Source organism: Sciurus carolinensis, chromosome 11 (assembly GCF_902686445.1).
Source record: "Sciurus carolinensis chromosome 11, mSciCar1.2, whole genome shotgun sequence".
NCBI lineage: Eukaryota > Metazoa > Chordata > Mammalia > Rodentia > Sciuridae > Sciurus > Sciurus carolinensis.
Window position 1 is genome coordinate 95,202,943 of NC_062223.1, and position 13,433 is coordinate 95,216,375.

The 13,433-nt window shown below is 42.0% G+C and overlaps 1 pseudogene; it reads right to left on the reverse strand.

Annotated features, from left to right (window-relative positions):
- Nucleotides 1-11,323: 11,323 nt before the first annotated feature.
- Nucleotides 11,324-13,433, reverse strand: LOC124959632 (asparagine synthetase domain-containing protein 1-like; annotated as a pseudogene).

Genomic DNA, 13,433 nt, shown 5'->3' on the forward strand with positions numbered 1-13,433 from the left:
CCAGGCCCTGTCTCTCTGAGTCATGGAGATGCAACAGGGCCTCTGCTGACATGTGCTTCTCATCCATCAGATGGTGGAGAAATGGAGAGAGCGCCATGTTTGGAGTCAGACAGTCAATGGAGTCCCAGTTCTGCTCTGCAATGGCTGTGTGACCACGGCTAAATGACTTAACCTGCCTGGGCCTCATCGCCACACTCATAAGATAGAGATAATGACACCTACTGCACAAATATGGGAAGCAAATGAAATAATACATGTGTAAAGATTTAGTACATTATAAATCTTTGTGCAAATGCCCATTATTACTATTCACCACAACTGTGAATTCTGGATTTATCTCATATATATATATATATATATATATATATATATATATATTTATATATACATATATATATTTTTTATTTATATATATATTTTAGTACCAGGGATCCAACACAGGGGTGCTTAACCACTGAACAACATCCCCAGCCCATTTGTTTTTATTTTTTATTTTGAGACAGAGTTGCTTAGTTGCTCACTAAGTTGCTTAGGGACTCTCTAAGTTGCTGAGACTGGCTTTGAACTCATGATCCTCCTGCTTCAGCCTCCTGAGCCACTGGGATATAGGCGTGCACCACTGCAGCTGGTTTTAATCCCTTATGTCTTTAAAGAATGTTAAGCAGGGAACTGATGTTAAATATTGGAACTGATGCAAGATATATTGTTTTTGGAGCCTCCCTTCTGACTTTTGAACTCTTGCTTGGGCCTTCCTTACATCATGAGGGTAGCTCAACCTACTGCCCTTTCTTCCTTCATTAAGAGTTGAACTCTGTGGAGATGGATGTCACACCATGTTCGCGGCACCACGCCTCCATTTATTCCTCAACACTCTGCAGTTTCAGGCCTGGGGCCACTCTCCCAGGATTCATCCAGCCAGGACCCACTGGGCACCTAGCTGTGCACTGGAAGCTTTTCAGGTCCCAGTTTCTGTTTCCTCTGTTGCAACTGACATTGCAATTCCTCACTCCCTCTTGAAAACTTCTGCTTCCTCAGGTTTTGTTGCTTTTCTCTTTTCTGCTTTGTCTTTGACTTTCTAGTTATTTCTCAGTCTCCTTCATAGGCTTCTCTTCCTCTGTACACTTTTCAATTTTTTGTGTTCCCTGGGGTTTTGACTTGAGTTCTTTCCTCTTCTCATTCTATTCACTAGCTTCCCATATCCATTGCTGTGGGGGCTCCCATATCACTTCTCTGCCATAGTTTTCAACCTTGTCTCTCTACTGGTTTCCAGTCCCAGTCTGACCATCCTCTAATGCCTCTGATGCAACATAGAGAAAAATAGAGCCTTCTGTTCTTCCCAGAGACTGGCCCTCTGGTTCTGCCTCAGAGAGTGCTATCATCACCCTCTTAGGTGCTTCGGCCAGAATGCTGGAGCCAATCTGGACTGTTTCCTCCTCTACACCCCATTGTCTCAGGTCCTGACAACATCACCTTTAAAAACTACTCAAATACACCCTCCTCTCTTCACCTTCCTGGCCTCTGCCTTAGGGTGCTTCATTTGGGCACAAGTAAAAGCGAAGAGTTGACACTAAAGATTGAGTGAACAAGGAAAGAAGAAAAGAAAGGAAGAAAAAAGGAAGGGGAAAAAGGAAACATGAAGGAAAGAAAGAGATTGACTTGGCTTGTTGGTTTTTGTATTATCTAACTTCCTGCCCCAGTTTGGTCCAGTTTTCCTTGCTCCCACTTTGCTGCCTGAGAGAGCTGGGAGAGGTTTTCCTGGAAAACTGGAGCAAGAGCTGGACAAGTTGGCTGCTATTAGGGATGATAGAGGGACAGGAGTCTGGTCCATGACTGAGCCAGGCTGCTCTCTGTTTTCCTCTGGATCATTAATGTTCTTCTCTGGGTCCCTCTCTTTCAGTAAATAATCTGGAGGGTCTATTATTAAGACACCTGAGTATCCTCAAACTGACTGCTCTTAATAGTCACTGTATTTGTTCATTTATAAATTGAAAGAAGTTGGGTGGATGTTCTATATATTCTCCAGAAGTGGAAAGTGAGGCTTTGGAGGAGTAATTTGCTTAGTGATGGAGCTGGGAAATGCAGATCTGCCCTTCAGAAGCAGGAGGGTGGATAAGAGGCAGGAGCAGGTGCTTGAGTTGGTCTGCAGAGGAGGTGGTGGAGCTGGCAATCTGAGACAGATGCACGCTTACTGACTACAGGTCTGTACCAGGCACTTAGTATATGATCTCATTCAATGTTATCCATCTTGGGAGGTAGAGTGACTTGCCTTTCACTGAAATCAAGGGAGGCTGCACAATAGGCTACAGGCAGGCTCAGAATTTAGACAGCCTGTTAGACTTCTAAGTCGTGCTGCCTCTTAGGAAGGGCTCAGAGTTGAGGTACAGATAACCTTTACCAAAGTTTTGCTGCTCTTGATTTTCTCTTGCACAGGAAACCCCAGTGCAAGATGGTCGTTGGATGTGGCTTGCAACATTACTGTGTCTACTAGCAGGTGGATATAGAATCCAGAAGGGAGGCGGTTCCCACCTGTTTTGAGTGCTCCTTATGCCCTATTCATTCATCTATCTACTTTCGGAGCACTCAGTGCCTGGCATAAGGCTCTCACATACACAAATTATCCTTTCTTAAGTAATGGCAATATCTGGAAGAGGAGGAACCAACTGAAAACAAATTTGGAGGGGAAGGAAAACAGCCAATGCCTACCTCAGGGGCCAGCAAGCTGCAGCCCATGAACTAAATCCAGAATGTTGCCTGCTTTTATAAATAAAGTTTTTATGGCAACACAGCCACACTTATTTATTTACATAGATTTATGGCTGCTTTTTTGCCCTATAGTGGCAGAACTGAGTAGTTGAAACAAGATTGACTACATGGCTCACAAAGCTGGATATATTTACTATCATGTATTTTACAGAAAATGTTTGCCAAACCCATACTTTTACCTTAGAAACTCTTTATGAAAGCCGTGTAATTTATATTTTAAGATGCTCATGTCAATAAACCTAACAAATATCCTGATGTTTTACTCTTTATAAAGTGTATCTTCATGCAACTAACAACCATTTATTAAGCTCAGGTTTAAGCCAGGCTCTTTGCTAGATAGGCATTTAGAGGGCAAAGGTGAATGAGACTTGGACCCTATTCTTATGGTGCTCACAGCCTAAGGGTAGGGGTAGACTTATAAACAGATACATCAGCACAGCGTACCAAGGGTCAGTGTTGACTTTGCTTATGAATGGTGTGTTGTGGGTATAGAGGAGAAGCAGCTGGTTATGTTCTGGAAACCCAGGGAAGGTAGCCCTGGAATGAGATGATTGCTCTGTAACTTGAAAGGTACCCTTCAGCTGGGAGAGGTAAAGTGGATAAATTTTATTCTTAACAAGAGTCTAGCTTCAAGAAAGCCATGGGAAAAAAAAGACCAAGTCTGTGATCTTGGCTGGCTCCAGCACCTGCCCATTGGGAAAGCATAGTGGGAGGTTGGCGATGATGGCTGTGGTGACCAAGACCAAGAGCAGCCCATTAATGCACCTGGATCCCTAGCCAGAGGACATGGAGAATCCTCCCTGGAAGGGAGAGAGAAATGGCTGGCACCAAGAACTGTCCACTCCAGCCCTTGCAGAATGAAGAGAAAGGCATCAACCACATAGACCCCAGGGCAATGTGCCAAGCCCAGTTCTGCCGTTGGAAGGCAGGGTGACCTGGTGAGTCACATAACCTTTCTGAGCCTCAGTTTGCACTGAAAAGCCAAGAAAATATTGACCTCATAGACAGAAGTGGAAAAAAATGTGAAAACATCTGGCTCCAAGGAGATGTTCAAGAGAATCCTTCAAAGATTGGGGAAACTAATGTTTAGGAAATCATGGTTAATTCTGTTCTGTTTTTTTTTTTTTTTTTTTCACCCACTCCCAGAAGGATTCCCATAGTGATTATGAGTGTGGCATTGACTCACACAATCCTAGGTCCAAACCCTGGCTCTGTCACTTAACAGCTGTGTGACCTTGGCCAAGTCATCTAACTTCTTTCAATAGCACTCATCTTATAGGATTGTTGAGAGGGTGGAAATAAGTTATGTATTCAAAATGCTCTCCTGTTGGTAGCTGTAGGCATAAAGAACCAGGGAGGAGCTTCAGAAACTTGATGAGATCCTGTCTCAGAATAAAAAAACAAAAGGTCTGGTGATGTAGCTCAGTTTTAGAGCACCCCTGGATTCTGTCCCCAGTAAACAACAATAACACACACACACACACACACACACACACACACACACTGGACCTAGGTCATCTTGGTCTTATTTACTTGGGAAGTTTCCTTCCCCACTATCTGTATTGATTGAGTTGACTGGGACTAGAGATTTCGGAGAAGCCAGAATGGAAGAGTATGGAAAAAAGGTTTCACATGTTGCTTTTTTCTGTGCACTTTTTCTGTCTGCACTTGAGTCAGATTGGAGTTAGCTCAGTGTTTTATGAGCTTTTGGAGGCTTCTGGAGAAGCAGGGGTACTGTGGTTGCCCCACCCCAAGGCTAGGGCCCCAGAAGGCACCTCTGAGACCTGGGAGGAGCTCCTGTTCAAGTCAGGTTGACTTTCTTGCTAGCATCCCTTTGTGCCTGTTCTGGTTCAGATTTATGCTGAGATTTCTAACTGGCTCATGAATAGCAGCTCATTCATCGTGCAGATCCCCTGATATAGGGGCTTGGTGTCACTACTGACCTCTCCCACAGGGAAACCTGAAGTAATTTGCACAGCTATAAACCTCCTTTTGTAGACAAAACAGGAAAATGTTACACCTTAGCTTGTTGTACACACAGAAAAATCATTGTTACTTATGAACAATGGCTTTAAGCAGGATGATAATACTTGCAGTGTTATTTCAATTTGATGTTCAAGTTCAGGACTGCAACAAACTGATGTCTGACTGGAGTACCACCCCTGTCTCTTTTCTTTGGATGAAGAAGTTTGAAACTGCTGAGATAGTTCCACATTATGATATCTAACCATTGTGACAAGGAAAATTTAAGGGGGGAAAACATTTTTTGATGGGCAACAACACATACCACTACTGCTACTTGCATCAGCACAAGGTAGATATTATTTATTATTTCCACAAGGAAGCAGCCTTACATATGCGCACTAAGATTTCAGGGTCTGCCAGCAGATAAATGAAGGCATGGGTGTTTAAATGTGGGTATGCACATTTTCACTTGTAGTTGCTCTCTTTAGCAATGATGGTCAGGTACTGGAAGTGCTGAGATCCAGAGATGTGGAAACTTGTAGCCTGAGAAAGGGGATTTCTCTCCATTTCTGGGGTTGTACCTGTAGGGCAGTTGCAAAGCCAACAGCCTATTGTTCCTTGACATCTGGATGTCACGGTTATTCCTGCCATGAATAGTTGCGTTCACATTCCAAGAGAACTGTAGATATTCATAAGAGGAAAGGGAGTGTGGGGGAAATGGGGACCACAATTGTAAAAGGGGACAGTGCAGTACCCAAGGTTGGCACTTTTAATAGAAGTATGAGTAGACTGTTGTTCTCTTGAGTCATGGTAGAGAATGCTAAAGTTGCAAAGGACTTTTGGAATTCAACCCCATTATTTAAGCAATGTAGTCTCAGAGAGTTGAGATGATCTGTTCAAGGTCACACAGCTAGATAGTTGAAAATAACAGAAAAAATTTAAATCATGTTCACAGACATTATCTCAGATGATCCCTCAATAGTCCAGTGATAGAGACATCATTAAAATATACCGATTTTATACATTTGCTGCTGAACATTCTCATAGGGAATAAGGTAGCTGTCTGAAGCCATACAGCTTGTAATGGGGCAGCTGGTCTTTGGAATCTATCAGTTCTATTACCTTTCAGGCTCAAAGTGTTTAACAGATGGAGCAATCCCAAGCACAGACTTTATTTCATATGATCTACCCCTTGTTCCACATGTGTTCAGACTTGTACATGTCAGACACACTCCCTACGTTTGGATTTGGACAACATGGTTCCCGCACAGAGGTTTTTAGACCGGTTGTGTAGCACAAGGTCATGGAGACTTGCTTTCCACACTAACTCTGCCCTTCTTTAAGCAGAAGCACACAGACTTGCTGTTAACTGGTTAGCAGGGGCTGGAGGTGGAGGCACACTGGACAGTCCCTCTTGGGCACAGCACTCCAGCACAGACAGCCTGAAGCAGTGGAATGGTCCTATGGTGGGCTTGCAGTCCTAGAGAACATTGCAGCTCAGATGTCTCTGATTCTGGGTGATTCTGGGCAGGCTCTGTTTCCTTCAGAAGGCAGGAGATGAACACTTGATAGACATTCAACAACTGTAAGTTCCAAGGTAACCCTTCACAGGGCCACGTAAGCATCTAACCACAGCAGTTTGCTTTCTGAAGTTCCCTAAGTGAGGAAGTCATTTGTTCTATAGATCTGAAGGTGGAGGCCTTTCTAGACCACTCAGAGGTTCCTCAGTGCAATGGTATGCTTGAACTTTGAGGCACAGAGCTCCCCTCTTTCTTTCTGGCTCTGGCCTCTCTCCTGCTTCCCTTAGTCTGGGCAAACTGGCTCAAATCCCCTCAGCAGGAGTCAGCATTCCCTCCTCTGGCAGGTGTCCCCAGAGAAGGGGGGCCACTCACCCAGCCACAAAGTTGCATCTACTGTACTGGTTCCTCTCTTCATCACTCCTGATAACCTCTGAAAAGTTTTCCTGCTGGTGTGTTTCCACTGAGCTTTGGGAGAGGGTTGTGAGGGATGTGGCTGCTTGGAACTAGCAGCAAGGCAGGCCCACCAGCAGTGCACCAATGCGTGTATGAAAGGCCCAGGTTAATGAATGGGGAGGCTGAAGTGTCCTTCATTCTCTCATATTGTACAGCTCTGCTACTCAAGGCTCTGGGACTGCTGAGTCCCACGTCACAGCTCTGCATTAGGGCCTCTCAGCTGGACTTTGTTTTTCTAGCTGGCCTTGGTCTCTTTGTCAGTCAGGGAAGGGAGATAGATGGTCCAAAGTCCTCCCTCCTGCTTCTCACCCACACTTCTGGGTCCTGACGCTGTAATGTGAGAAGAGATAGATGAGAAGCAGCCACAGGGCACTTGCCAGGAATCCTGTCACCCATTGCTCAGTGGCTCTGCTCCCTGCTCTACCTCTGGTTGTGAAAGAATGCCTCTTCTGCCTTTGGTCTTGCTGCAGTCCTTTTCTGTTTAACAGAGCTCATTTCCCTTTAATAATCCACCAAGTTTAATTTTTCCTACATGGTGATGACCAGTATGTTGCTAAAACCTTTTGAGAAAATGGAACCATGTGGTTCTGTAATGAGATACTGGCTCCAGAAGCCTAATTGTATCATACTTTGTAACTTGTGTTGGTTTTGAAGTGCTTTTCTGTGCAAAAGGTGAACATTATAAATCACTTCTTTACTTTTCATATTGTGACAAGTATCAGTTTTACATGGCTCATAAGCAACAGTTAGTGGTTACTCTATTTTTCCTTCTTTCTTTTTCCTTAAGACTCTCTCACTTTTTTTTTTTAACTGGGGATTGGACCCAAGGTTGCTTTACCACTGAGTCACCTCCTCAGCCCTTTCTTATTTTTTGAAATAGGGTCCCACTGAGGTTGGCCTTGAACTTATGATCCTGCTCTCTCAGCCTCCCAAGTCACTGGGATTACAGGTGTGTGCTGTAATCTGCCATGCCTGGCAGAGACTCCTCACTTTTTGACCATCACCCCCCAACCTCCTCCAAGGGTCCCCTGCTCAGTCAACAGTTCCATTTAGTTTGTTCAATGATGAGGTTTGAGACCAGTGGTAGCAAGTGGGAGTGGGCAGTGATGGTGACAAGGGCAAGGTGAACTTGAAGTCTTTGGCCTCTGTGGTTGTGATTGCTATTACTGACTACACCTGCATGCGGTATCTGGGAATGGTTTTACCAACATGATCTCTGAATCTTTTTTCAATCTTACTAGAGACTTTTCCTCTGTCAGTGACCTTTGTCAAACTCTGACCATTTGCTTGGTAAATCACAAGCACCTGCTAATGCAAAGGTGTTGTGATAGGTGCTCTGTGTTATTTTACTCCTCCTGGTTGCAGTTTGTCTATGTGATAGAAACAACCACTCTATTTACCTATTAGTAACAATTACTTTTAAGAGGTTATTAGTTATTTGGTCCCCCAAGCCCTTGACAGATCTAAATAGTCCTTGATGGGGAGGCATGAACCCCTCCGTTGGGCTGTGCTCCCCTTCTGTTTGAGGGTTCTGGCCCTGTCTTCCTGCAGCTTCTCCTTCCCTGCTTTTGAAGAAGCCACAGAACCAGTTGTCAATATGGGACCTTTTTTCATCTTGGTACATTAGAGTGTGAACATTGCCCCCACATCAAGTTGCTGGCCCTTTGAATGAGGCTTGTATTTGGTGGCTTTGAACCTGATGCCCACAACTAAGATCCTGTGATTTGTTCTTTGGTGACTGATGTGCCAAATATCTCTTTGTACTATTTGATGGCTCCCCTCAAGAACTCATGGTTTATAAGGATCAAAAACAATAGAAATCTCCTCCAAAGGGCAGCATTAACATCATTCCCCAAGAGCCAACAAAGAGAGATGGAGACATTTTTTTCTCCATTCGTGAAAACATGGACAGAGGTAACAGGACAAAATTTCAAATAGGTCATTTAAGTAGGTGTTATACATATACATATATATATAGATATATACACACACATATATATGTGTATAACAATTTACATTTTTAATCAAGTTTTCTGATTTATAGGAAGAAATTTCAAGTATATTTGATATGGCAATCTGTAAGTGTGTATTTTTTCTAGCTCTTATAATGAATAGATGGAATATATGGAACTTTAACCCAAGTGTGTATTTTTTTTTCACCCACATTGGAGTATTACACAAGCACATATTCACTTGTTCTCATGTTTATATATGTTGGCATGCAAAACACAAGGTACACCCACAAATATTCAACTTGTTAAAACATCATGGGGGGCAATGTGCTTGTCAGGTTTACCCCTCTCTGACTTCAGTGATCCAGGTCCTTTTTGTCTAGATACTGATCTCAGTATCTTCAGGATGTTAGAGAGGTAACAGAGTTAGCTGATAGAATTATCAGACAAACACCAACATATGCATAGCTATACCTGAGTTCTATATAGAGTTCTCTTATATTTCCAGTTCCACCTTTCTCAAGAAGTGGAACAAATGCAGTCAGGGAAATGGCTTCACTGGGGTCCAGTCTGTTTTTCTTCTTCCAGGCCCTCTTGATACTCTGTTAAGGTTAATTGGTGGCCTATACAGCGAGAGCAATAAAGAGGCAAGCACACAGGATGGCAAAGAGCAAGAAGTGGCTCTCATGGGAAAGCCAGTCCAGTTTGTTTTCTATTCCAGGGTCATATCAAGTTACCTAGGTTACATAGTACAGTTAGCTTTGCGCATGTGCAGATCACATAACTTGCTTGCTTCTCAGAGTCCACTAGTACCAAAGGTTATTATAATAAGATAATGTCTCCAGGCCTTAGGGACAGAGGAGTTGCAGAGCATCTCTAAGTCATTCAAACAGAGTGCCTTTTGCCCTGAGGAGTTTGCTCAACTGGAAGGACTTTTGCTCCTCTGTACATTGACTAACCTGAAATTCCTATAATACTCTTCTACATTTTCCATGCTATGCATGTTTTACATGCCAAATGACATATCTTTGAATAGTAACAGCCTTACTCTGCCAATTACTAACTGTATGTTTTTGGAAAAAAAGTTACTACACTTCTCTGAGCAGCAATTTTCTTATCTCTCAAATGGGAATCATAATAATGTCAGGATTACCTCATAACTCATAGGACTGTGGTGAGGATTAAGGCTTCCCTTCCTGATACACATAAACTGTATTTATCAATGGAAAGGTGCTAGTCACAAAGCATGGTGTACAGATGAAATGCTCAATAAACGCTACTACCCACTTGTATCATGCTTGGTAGTGCTGACAACTAAGTCCTTAATAGTGCTTTCTGAGGAATTGTTTACAATCACCTTTGTCCAGAGCATCAACAAGGGGGCCAGCTTTCCCCAGTGTGCCTGGCATGCTGCTGTAGCCTGACCATGGCTCTATTCCGGAAGGTAGCTCTTTAGTCAGAGTGATTGGCATCAATGATAGCATTCACTGCTGTTGTGGGAGGGATGGCCAGAGAAGAAACTTCCTGGTTAAGGTTCAAACTGGAAATGGTTACTGCACCACCTAGAGCCATGAATATCAGGACAACTCCCAAGAACCATACCTGCTTCCTCCTTACTTGAGACAACTTAGAGGGCATTCCTATGCCTTCTTTATAGGGTCAATTTTGGGTAGTGGCATTTATGTTGAGCATGGACTTTGCACCTGGATTGGTGATTTTGCACCTCAGGTTGGCCACTTAATTGTTATGATCAGGATTTGTTAGCTTCTCTGGGCCTCAGTTTTCTCATCTGTAAAGTGGGGATGATAATATATACTTTACAGGGTTATTGTGAGGATTAAATGAGATTATGTATGTGAAGTACTCAAAACCATGCCTGACACGAACACTATATGATAATAAGATTAAATGTGAAGAATAAACTCCCCAAGGAGTGATGTTTTATACTTCTAGAATTCAGTGAGCATCCCCTGCTAGAGCACTGAGAAGGAATAGTGAATATATGCAAGTGATATATTCATTACCTGGACTTTTAAATTCCTTTCCCACCACCCTTGCAGGAAGGTGCAGCCATGGGATTAAATTCTGGCCTGCAGGACACAGGTTGATGTGATCGATGTGTGCTCCCTCCAGACCAGACCCATTGCACCTCCTTATAGGTGATTCTTCACCCTCTTTTTTCTCTTGTTTGCTGGTTGGATGCTGCCATCCAGGAGAACCTCGAGAAGTTCTCAGCTCTATCCCTGATCCTACCTTTTAACCAGATCACTCTAGTTCATGAGCCTTTCCAAGGTATGTGGCTGGATCATGACATTCACACTGGTGCCTCCTCTGCAGGTGTTTAGAGTACAGTTCTTCCCCTGTGGACTGACTCCCACATTTCTATTTGCTTTCCATCTTCCCCAAATATATTTATATCATTGTAATCTGTGATCTCATCTCCTCTCCTTTTATCTTTTAAACTTATTTCTGGGAAGCAGCTGAGACAAACATGTATACAGTTCTTCATGTTTAAACAGCAGTCCTGTTGGATCATTTTCAAAACCAGTACTGGAGATCCAATACTTCAGAAATAGCAACTTTGCTTTTATTAGTTACTCTTAGATTTTTAAACAATAATAAAGTGGCGGGTGATTTTATTTTTATGTAATTATCACACAGAAAATATTATTACATTGGAATTGTGACATTATATTTAATATCCTTTTTAGAAAGATTTTCTAAGGAAATGGTTTGGAGCCTACCACATTTATCAGATGCTTTTTAATTTTTTTCCCATTTTTGCAATTCTGTATCCAAATTGCATAGCCTGTTTTGGCAGAAGAGCGGAGATTATAAGACCAAGACCCACAGCTACAAGATGCAAAATTAGTTTTTCACCAATTCCACAGGGTGAAGTCAAATTTACCTTTTCTCAAACTGGTAAGGAATTTGGAACAGAGACAGCATTTTCATTCAAGAAAGGAAATCTTGCTTCTTTTCCAATGATCAGCAATAAGTGTGCCAACACAACCAAGGTTTCTAGAAGAAATTCAACCCAATTCCATTGCTATTTCCTTACTGAATGCTTCCAATTCAAGTGTCTGAAAGTGGACATGATGATAATAACCTGAAAGTTGCTCATCTGCAACTTCCAGGGAGAATAACCTTTTTCACTGCTATGATATGATATCACTTCATCCTGGGTCAATAACCAATCACGTCCTCCAGAAGCAAACCAGATTGCATGGCCAATGTTGTCATACAAAACTGTATCCAAAGGCTGAACTAAGTGACATATTTGAGTTCTTCTTAGTTTTTGCAATTCTAGAGAAATGATAATTTCAATGAAACTTCAAATAAGAAAAGTATTAACAGCTTGTAGTTCCTTTGGTTCTGCTTTTCCTATGATTCTATGGTACATTATCATTGGGATTTTCAGCAATAGCTGCAGCAACAATCTTAGAGAATTCTTCAGAAGGTTTCCACAGTGATTTTTCTGTTCTTTCTTTTTTTTTAATTAAAGCTAGTTGTTAAGGCCTTATCTTTATTCATGAAAACTACATTAAGAAGGTTGATTGTTTCATATAAAGGAACATGATGATCAGTAAGGGTTGCAATCACCATGGAATTGAGGCTTCCAGAAAACAGGATTGCAACATTTATTTTCCAAATTTTTGAAACCTCACTTGGTGCCAGGTTTTTGTTTCCAGGTAAATATTAGACACTCTCTTGACTGCAAGACATCAATGAACTACTGAACTACATTTTTCATGTGTCCACCTCTAAGAAAGACCTGAAGTATCTCTTTTGTAAATGGTATGCTGGAAAAACTTCTGCAGTGTTTCCAATGGAGCTGGTGGTAACGTCATATCTAAAGGAACAAGTTTGGTTTCATTTGCTCCTTCTACCATGAATGTTGGTAAGTTGCTGAAACTGGAGTCAGGTTATTAACATTCTTCAGTGACGTTCTCCTTAGAAACACATTTCCAAAGATGCAATTTTAAAATTACATATGTAGAAGTGAATTTGAGGTCAATTCTAAAAATTCTAGATGCTGGAACTTCTTGCCACTGATTTGCATGAGGAGTTTTGGGTGCCCACTGAAGAGAAGTATAAATTCTTGCCCAAAGTGCTAAAATGCCAAAGCAAGTTATGCTGACCAAAATAAAAAAATTCCTACCAAACCATGAGTAATGACTGGATGCTTAATAATACCCAAAAAGACCAAGGACCTTAAACTTCTGAGAAGAGTGATAAAATATCAGATTCATCTTTATAAGAAGAAAGATAATTAAACATAATTTGAGTATCATTCTCTTTGACTTCAGCCTTTATTCCACTGAAGACTTCTCCATTCCATAGGAACACATTACCTCTCTCATCTGCCTCAGGCTGGGCAGTTTAAACACCTTTCAAGTGAAGGACATGACAAGAAAACATTAGTAGTTAACATTTTATTTTTGGGGGGGCTGAGTACCAGGGATTGAACTCAGGGGCACTTGACCACTGAGTCACATCTCCAGCCCTATTTTGTATTTTATTTAGAAACGGAGTCTCACTGAGTTGCTTAGTGCCTTGCTTTTTGCTGAGGCTGGCTTTGAACTTGTGATCCTCCTGCCTCAGCCTCCCAAGCTGCTGGGATGATAGCCGTGCAACACTGCACCTGGTTAACATTGTATTTTAACAACTGTTTACCACAGGTGGGTCTTGATTGCTTAAGATTATATAATAAATCTTCTTTGATATCTTTGCTGAAATGCTCAACAGAAAATCTTACAGCACAACAGATACCACACAT